This window comes from Schistocerca serialis, chromosome 10 (genome assembly GCF_023864345.2).
Source record: "Schistocerca serialis cubense isolate TAMUIC-IGC-003099 chromosome 10, iqSchSeri2.2, whole genome shotgun sequence".
Taxonomy (NCBI): Eukaryota; Metazoa; Arthropoda; class Insecta; order Orthoptera; family Acrididae; genus Schistocerca; species Schistocerca serialis.
In genome coordinates, this window is record NC_064647.1 from 169,751,633 (window position 1) to 169,761,671 (window position 10,039).

Genomic DNA, 10,039 nt, shown 5'->3' on the forward strand with positions numbered 1-10,039 from the left:
GATGGGTAGATCACATAACTAATGAGGAGGTATTGAATAGGATTGGGGAGAAGTTTGTGGCACAACTTGACTAGAAGAAGGGATCGGTTGGTAGGACATGTTTTGAGGCATCAAGGGATCACAAATTTAGCATTGGAGGGCAGCGTGGAGGGTAATAATCGTAGAGGGAGACCAAGAGATGAATACACTAAGCAGATTCAGAAGGATGTAGGTTGCAGTAGGTACTAGGAGATGAAGAAGCTTGCACCAAACCAGTCTCAGTACTGAAGACCACAACAACACAATCTAATAGACCATATGTATACAGGGTGTTAAGAAAGTGTCGACTACCTTGAGAGGTGGTAGTACTTATCGAAACAAGAAAAAAGAAATTGCAGTTAACATGGGTCCGGAAATACATACTTTCCGAGACAAACACGTGCTTATAGGAAGGCCTGCGCGAACTCTTGGTTGCGGATACTAGCACAGTCGCTGGATTAGCGCCATGTCAAATGTGTAGGCAAAAAATGATGTCTTACAGTGCTCTGCCTGCCATTAGGTGGTCTGCAGTCAGTTGTGTAGTTGAGGTCGTGTTGTAGTAGTCGTGTTTGTATGCCTTGTTGCACAATACTGTCAAACCTGTGCACGTATCCTGGTGTTTTACCCACTTCCAAATGCGGATTCACTTATGTGTTTACTGTTACTGAACTATCTGTACATACAAATGGTGAAGTACATTAACATATTCTCTCTTCCACAACTTGTTAGCAATGGAAGCCTACTTCTCGACAAGAGAAATGGCGGATATCATACGCTGCTATGGTTTAACAAGTGGACATAGGCTGCAAGCCCGTGCCTTCTACGCTGAAAAATATCCACAGTGTGGTGTGCCCTCTGGTAAGCTGTTTGGCAGCAGCAGCAATTTGGAACATACATTGTGTTCGAACATTGTGAATTACCTTGAAGAGGTCTATTGGCCGGCCGGAGTGGCCGTGCGGTTCTAGGCGCTACAGTCTGGAACCGAGTGACCACTATGGTCGCAGGTTCGAATCCTGCCTCGGGCAGGTTAGTTAGGTTTAATTACTTCTACGTTCTAGGCGACTGATGACCTGAGAAGTTAAGCCCCATAATGCTCAGAGCCATTTGAACCATTTGAAGAACAGTCCATTGACACACAGTCAACATGGATTCAGAACGTATCGTTCTTGTGAAACACAAACAGCTCTTTACTCTCACGAAGGCTCGACTGCTATGAACAAGGGAATTCAGATTCATTCCGTATTTCGAGATTTCCAGAAGGCTTTTGGTACTGTACCACACAAGCGACTTGTAATCAAATTGCGTGCTGATGGAATATCGTCTCAGTTATGGGCTCAGATTCGGGATTTCCTGTCAGAGATGTCACAGTGCGTAGTAATGAGGGAAACTCATCGAGTAAAACAGTAGTCATTTCTAGCGTTCCACACGGTAATGTTATAGGTCGTTTGCTGTTCCTTACCTACATAAATGATTTAGGAGACAATATGAACAGTCGTCTTAGGTTTTTTGCAGATCACGCTGTCGTTTATGGTCTATTAAAGAAGAAGAACAAAACTAATTGCAAAATGATTTATATAAGATATCTGTATAGTGCTAAAATTGGCAACTGAACCTAAGTACTGAAAAGTGTGAAGTTATCGACATGAGTGCTACAAGGAATCCGCTAAACTGCGGTTACACGATAAATTATTCAAATCTAAAAGCCGTAAATTCAACTAAATACCTAGGAATTACAATTACGAGCAACTTAAATTAGAAAGAACTCACAGAAAATGTTGTGGTGTAGGCGAACCAAAGACTGCGTTTTACGGGCAGAAGATGCAACAGATCTACTAAAGAGACTAGAATGAGATTTTCACTCTGCAGCGGAGTGTGCACTGATATGAAACTTCCTGGCAGATTAAAAACTGTGTACCCGACCGAGACTCGAACTCGGAACCTTTGCCTTTCGCGGGCAAGTGCTCTACCATCTGAGCTACCGAAGCACGACTAACGCCCGGTACTCACAGCTTTACTTCTGCCAGTATCTCGCCTCCTACCTTCCAAACTTTACAGAAGCTCTCCTGCGAACCTTGCAGAACTAGCACTCCTGAAAGAAAGGATATAGCGGAGACATGGCTTAGCCACAGCCTGGGGGATGTTTCCAGAATGAGGAGAGCTTCTGTAAAGTTTGGAAGGTAGGAGGCGAGATACTGGCAGAAGTAAAGCTGTGAGTACCGGGTGTGAGTCGTGCTTCGGTAGCTCAGATGGTAGAGCACTTGCCCGCGAAAGGCAAAGGTCCCGAGTTCGAGTCTCGGTCGGGCACACAGTTTTAATCTGCCAGGAAGTTTTACTAAAGAGACTCTTTACACTACGCTTGTCCGTCCTCTTTTAGAATAATGCTGCGCGTTGTGAGATTTTTAGGGATAGGATTAAAGGAATACATCGGGAAAGATCAAAGAAGAGCAGCAAGTTTTGTAATGGCGAGAAATAGGGGAGAGAGTATCACGGGCATCATACAGGATTTGGGACGCACAACATTATAACTAAATTTCATCACTAACTTTCTCCACCGAATATGAAAAGATTTTGTTGACGCCGACCTACAAAGAGAGAAACGATCGTAATAGTAAAAGAAGTGAAATCAGAGCCACTATAGAGAGATGTAGGTGTTCGTTTTTTCCGCACGCTGTTCGAGAGTGAAATAATGAAGAATTATTGTGAAGGTGTTTCAATTAACCCTCTCCCAGGCACTAAATGTGATTTGGAGAGCATCGATGTAGATGTAGATGAAACGAACGACTGTTCAAGTATCCGTAAGTAAGCAACTAACCGTCTGTAAGAACGACGCGACTGCATCATCTGCCACATACACCGAGGTGACAAGTCTTGGGATAGCAACATGCACATATACTGATGGCGGTAGTGTCGCGTACACAAGGTATAAAATGGCAGTGCACTGGCGGAGCTGTCATTTAGGTGATTCATGTGAAAAGGTTAACGACTTGATTATGTCGCACGACGGGAATTAACACGCTTCGAACTTGGAATGGTAGTTTGAGCTAGACGCACAGGACATTCCACTTCGGAAATCATTAGGGAATTCAATATTCCGAGATCTACAGAGTCAAGAGTGTGCCAAGAATAGCAATTTAAGGCATTAACTCTCACCACGGACAACGCAAGGGCCGACAGACTTCACTTAACGACAGATAGCAGTGGTAACAGCGTAGAGTTGTGAGTACTAACGGACAGGCAACAATGCGTGAAATAATCGCATAAATCCATGTGTGACCCGTGGCGAACATATCCGTTAGGACAGTGCAGCGAAATGTGGCGTTAATGGGCTGTGACAGCAGACGACCGACGCGAGTGCCTTTGCCAACCGTTTCAGGCAAATGCCGGGATGGTGCCTTTGAAAGGGCACGGCCGATTTCCTTCTCAATCCTTCCCTAGCCCGAGCTTGCGCTCCGTCTCTAATGACCTCGCTGTCGACGGGACGTTAAACACTAACCACCACCACCACCACCACCACCACCACCACCACCTTTGCCAACAGCACGACGTCTCCTGTAGCGCCTGTCCTGGGCTCGTGACCATATCGGTTGGATCCTAGACAGCTGGTCAGTTGGTAAGAGCTGGTGGTGGCTTTCGAGTATGGCGCAAACCCCACCAAGCCATCGACCCAGGCTGTCCACAATTCACTGTGCAAGCTGGTGGTGGCTCAAATGGTTCAAATGGCTCTGAGCACTATGGGACTTAACATCTGAGGTCATCAGCCCCCTAGAACTTAGAACTACTTAAACCTAACTAACCTAAGGACATCACACACGTCCATGCCCGAGGCAGGATTCGAACCTGCGACCGTAGCAGTCCCGCGGTTCCGGACTGAGCGCCTAGAACCGCTAGACCACCGCGGCCGGCTAAGCTGGTGGTGGCTCAGTAATGGTGTGGACTCTGTTTATACGCCACTGGGCGACAATTACTCGTGACTGGTTTGAAGAACGTCCTGGACAATTCGAGCGAACGATTTGGCCACCCATGGAACATTTAAGGGACATATTCGATGGATCAGTTTGTGCACAAACTCCTTCACCGACAGCATTTTCGCGGTTATGAACAGCTATGGATGCAGCATGGCTCAATATTCCTTCAAGGACCTTCTACTTGCTATGTCTATGCCACACTACGCCGGGCAAAAGAGGGTCCGACACGATTTTAGGAGGTGACCCGTGACTTCTGTCACCTCAGTATACCAATTACCTGTAGAAAGTGGCATGTGTCCCGCATACCACTGGAACGGTGACTTTGTACCTCCTGGCCTTTCGTGCACTCTCTGCGGCTGTATTTTGGTTTATTTAGGTCCTACGCCGCGGCCGGTGCTTGCAATCTAAGACTGACATACATCAGGCGGTTCTGCCACGAACGGGAGATGTGCTGTCTTTTAACATAGGCACGTACACTTTGTACTGATTTTACGTATACTCATTATTGTCTACATATTTTTTGATTCTATCGGCTTTTGTGCTTCTGGTATAGGCCTTCATTTTTCATTTACAGACGCACCTGAAGATGGAGCTGTGATCCCGAAACCAGGCTGTGTAAGAATGTACTAATGAATGGTTCGTACAACTGTAAGGGATGTTTCAAATATCAGACATTTACATAATGGTTGTGGATGTCCCACTATCAGAAAATTGTATTACAATAACTGTTCTACGTGGGCACCATTCACGTGATACGTGACAGCAGGTGTCAGAGTGTCTCCTTCGTAACTTCTGAACGGTAGCGTTAGGACGTCCAAACCGCACTGTTGGCCGCGGGGCATGAGGGAAATTAGTATGAGCGTGGTATGGTTTGGTTTAGCGACGAAGCCCACTTTCATTTGGATGGGTTCGTCAGTAAGGAAAATTGGCGCATTTGTGCGACTGAGAATCCGTATTTCGCGATCGAGGAGCCTCTTCACCCTCAACGGCAGACTACGTGGAGTGCAGTGTCCGGTCACGGAATAATCGGTGCGATATTCCTTGATGGCACAGCGACTACCTGAAGGTTTTGGAAGATGATTCCGCCCCCGTTATCCAAAGCGACCCTGGTTTCGACACAATGTCGTTCATGCAAGACGGAGCTCGACCCCATCGAAGCAGGAGTGTGTTTGATGTCCTGGAGGAGCAGTTTGGGGGCCGTATTCTGGCTCTGGGGTACTCAGAGGCCACGGGCATGGGCCACGATTGGCTGCCATAGTATCCGGATCTGAACCTGTGCGACTCCTTTTTGTGGGCCTGTATTAAAGACAAGGTGTAGAACGACAACGCCAAAACCATTCTAAGCTGAAAACAGCCATTCAGGAGGTCATCGACAGCATCGATATTCCGACACTTCAGTAGGTCATGCAGAATGTCACTATTCGTCTGCGCCTCATCACCAATGATGGCAACATATCGAACATGTCATAATCTAAATCCGAGTATCTATAGTGACGTTTACATATTGAATGAAGTGTGTGCGTGCCGTAGTTTGTAACTAAATTCCTTTTTTCTTCATGTAGTTTAATAATTGTCACCCTGTAAATGGCCGTATCTTTTGATTGCACTTACAAGCTTAAATTTTTTACATAGTCAAGGGACTATAAACTGTAGTATTTGACCAAATTCAACTTAATACCTCAACTCGGACCTGAGACAAAGGAGCGACAACGCGGTCCTGTAAAAGTTTGTACCTATTGGGGAATCGAACCCTAAAAAAATGACTCATGTCAACCAGGATCATGCGAAACCCAACATGCGTTTCTCCCATGACAACCTGAATGCCATGGATCAAAGCATTTGACTCAGTATCACTCCTAATAAGTTTATACGGACGCTACTATCGTATGGGCTATCAAATCACTCACTTCACAAAACGAATTAACGTAGTATCGTATGATTACAGTATCAACTACTCACAGTTGCAATTCGCCAAGTCTTAGAGATACGTTGGTGCAATAATTTTTAGGGAGATGAAATGGAACGGTCACAGAGGCTTAGTCGTAGGTAAACACTGTGGTTCACTGACAGGATACTAGAATGCCGTCAGTCTACAAAGGAGACTGCTTACAAACACTTGTGCGACCTACCTTGGAGTGTTTCTCAAGCGCGTGGCACCCGTACCAAATAGGACTAGCGTATATTGAACGTATCAGACAAGGGCAGAACGCAAGATGTCTGGTTTGTTTCACTCGCGGGACAACGTTTTTATTTTGTTATGGTTTTAGGGCGCAAAACTGCTACGGTCAGCGCCCGGTCTGTGGCTTAGGTAAAAAACCAGCAGCAATGGAAGCGAAACTCAAAAACTGGGGAAACTAAAATACAGAAGGAAAGTTTAGAAAACCACTATAGAACGGGGGGGGGGGGGGGGGGAGGGGGGAGGGGGGTGTTTTCCCCAAAAAGAGTTTCAAATGACCGACTTCATCTCACTGACACTAATAAACTAGGACGCGATCGGCTGAGCTCGTGTCATCTGCTTAAATGGAAGATGTATCAGGCGACAGCTGTAGACGGGACCGTAGCGGAGTAAAATAGGGGCACTCAAGTGAAAGGTGTCTCACCGTCCACAGTTTGGAGCAGTGGGAACAAAGCGGGGGAGGATCGCCACTTAAAAGATGTCGATGGCTAAAAAGACAGTGGCCTATCCGGAGTCTAGTTAAAATTACCTCCTCCCGACGACGAGTTTGGGAGGAAGAGGTCCAAGCGGGACAGCGTGACGGGAACGCTTAAGAAACTGAACCGGCACATGTTTTAGTCCTTTCGTGACCAGCGGCATACATGTGCCACACATAAAAATTCATTTATCTGAGTTCACAGGCATCTGGGTGGTGCTGCGATCTAGCGTTGCTTGTATCAACTGTTAGGAGCAAACAGGCACATTGTTTGGCACCTAATGTGCGAACGTCGGTTAATTGTTTGACTTATGTATTTTGTGACTTGTGTTGACGGTTTTATGTTTTTTTTTTTTCCTGTTTGCAATAGGTAATCTTACTAAAGGTATTTATCGTCTTTTTTGCACTCTTTGCTAGAAATAAACATATTTATCTATGAAACACTTTTAAATTAGTTTAGTGTTATTGCCTTATGGGTAAGGTTGCCATAATTTGTTACTAGCCAACCGGGAAGTTTCTCTAAAATTAACTGAAAACTGTCGTAATTTGTGAATCATAAACAGGGACATTTCGGGACACTTTTCTTAACCTTAAAAAAAGCGAAATTTTTGTTTAAATTGCTGCTCTATTCAATAGATTTAGTAAAATAAAAAAATAAATGAACATATTATACTGTAATTAATTTAATAAAACCCAAGTGAGGGCATTCAAATCGTAATAACATTTTATAATATTAGTACTGGTAACAAGAATTTTTTATTTTGAAACATTAATACGAGACACAAAATTGTCTACTGAAACACTATGTTTAAGTGCAAAGATCACATAATTTGTTATCCTACGGCTCAAATTTATCTGAATTCTGAGCATTGGAGAAAAGATCTTGAGCGCTGTATGATGTATTCGTAAAACTTACAGGAATTCACTTGACAAAAACGCATTTAGTTATTGCTTCAACCGTTGGTACTTCTAATCCGTTTCGTTCCTCAGTCCACTGCACATTCGTGAGAGAAAATATTCGTTCCACGTTTGCATTATGCCCTGGAACAGTGAAGACGAATTCACACAGATTGAGCAACTGAGAATACTGTTCTTCGCATACATGTGGTCGAAAGAAATAGGTCCATTTCCCCTTACATGATTTAATACCCCAGTTATTGCTATTTTTGTTGATTTCTGATTCAGTGAACTGCTTGAGTAAACAAAACTGGTCAAACGATAAACTATCATCTTCTGACACTCCTCTACCTTGTACAAATGTTATTGTCCTTGTCACATTTCCATTCAGAACCTGAGTCCAGCAACATCCATTTAAAAATGAAAAACTCATTGAGATTTGTTGACCATTTTTCTAAATAAGCTATACACGCATCATAAAGCTGTTATACATCAACATGAAATTTTTGAATTTCTCTATTTAATGCAACCTCGCTTTTCCGTAAGAGAGATGTCACTGAGTGGAATAAAAATTTCTTCTTTACGACGTTCTCTGATGCTGCTAGTATTTTCCAAAATCGCAGCTACTTCTGTAACATTGCTGTCTGCTTTCTCAAGTTTAAGTATTTGTCTCTGAAACACACTCAACTGACTATGCACGAACCATCGATATACTTCCGTTAACGGATTCTGGAAGAGGGTTGTCAGAAATTTAGGTGCCTTTTCTTCTTTAGAGGAAGAATGATTTAAGAGAGTCTTACAACTTCAGTACTCTCTCTACAGCAACAAACAAAGATAACCACCTTGTTTTTGTACGTGACAACAATGCATTATGCACTATGTCCATAACCTCACAAAACTCCTGTAGGGGCTCCGTTCGTACTGTGTATATGGAGAAGTAATCGAAAAGTGTAATTATTAGACTTGGCCACTGTTTCTATGTTTCGATACAGTGTATCGATACGTGGAACTGTTTCAGTGTTTCGGAACGGTTGTGGTTCACTGTTTCGAAACGGTGTTTCATTCCGCCCCTGTCTCGGATAACCGGACCAGATTCGATCTCGAGTCAGAAACAGAAACTGTAACGTCGTTTCAAAATAAGGCTGTTTCAGTCCACCTGTACTTGGAACGGACTAATTGTATCGAAACAGTGATGTTTCACTCCACTCTGTGTCGGACGAGATTCGGGCTCGGCACAGGTACTGAAACACAACATACCACTTCATGAAACACTTTCAAGAGTGTCGAAGTCTTTTTGACAAGCAATAGCATGAAGCATAAGATATCCGAAAATAAAGCTTCGTTTCTAGCTGACTGTGCTATTCGGAAATGGCGTAACATCTGCTTTATAAACACTAACGAAACAATAAAACAACGCATACTATTCACATTCCAAATAATAAATATGTGAAAATCATTCAGTTAAATTACACTTTTTTATAACATACGCTTCTCTGTTCATGTTCAGTAATCATATTAAGAAACGCAAGTAAGCCAACAACATTTTGAATAAAGAAAGGCGTAGAGTGACAGTTATTAGACTTATACATAAATTTGATGTAGGTATAATTGCAAGCAATCTGTTTGACATATCACTGGTAGTGTAATGATGAACGGGAAGGGCTGGCAAGCATGGTGAATTTATAGTAACGGTTCGAAACACCTTGAAAGACAAAATTTTTTTCTGTTATATTTTGTTATGTATTCGAATTATTTGGCGTTATTTGTGAGTCTATAGTCACCGTGCCTATTATTCACAATGATTCCCTTTGTGTGCATGGAAATTAGCAGGATGGGTATATTATCCATACTAAGGGAATGTGGGAATCCCAGTAGCATATACGTTGTTTCTGCAGTTTGCTCCCACCTCCAGTTCTTCTGTCTTCACCTATGGCTGTCCTCAGCCAATTAAAAAGTATGAAAGTCACACGACACGAAAGCAGCGTATTTGCTGCAGGAAATACGAAACTGCCAAGACGCCTAAGTGATAGTTTCATACTTTCTGCGATATGATTAGCGCTCTCGCACCTCATTTGTGTTTATATGGACATACTTATACAGTAGACATTCAAGATGATAAAATGTGTAGGTTTATTAGATTACAAAACACAGGCAGTTTCACTGTTTCGAAACAGCGTATCGAAACATTACATTGTACTGTTTCGAAACAGTTACGTGTTTCAGTTTACCCATCTCTACTAATTATAAAGATTTCTACGTCAACACTCAACACGTCAGCGGCTGTCGTGGCAGCACTGTGTAGTATGTGAACAGGGCAGCCAACTCCTAAAAGATTTTAGTTTACTTCGATTTTCAGTCTAGCAAATACATTGCTTGTACCTGCTCGTCGCACTACTCCAAAATTAGTGTCAAGCATTGTCACTGCAAAATGCAGTACACTTACTCTTATAAATTTCATTTTCTTCTAATGCAGCAATTCAGTACGTACTTACTGCAGAGGCGTTTTCA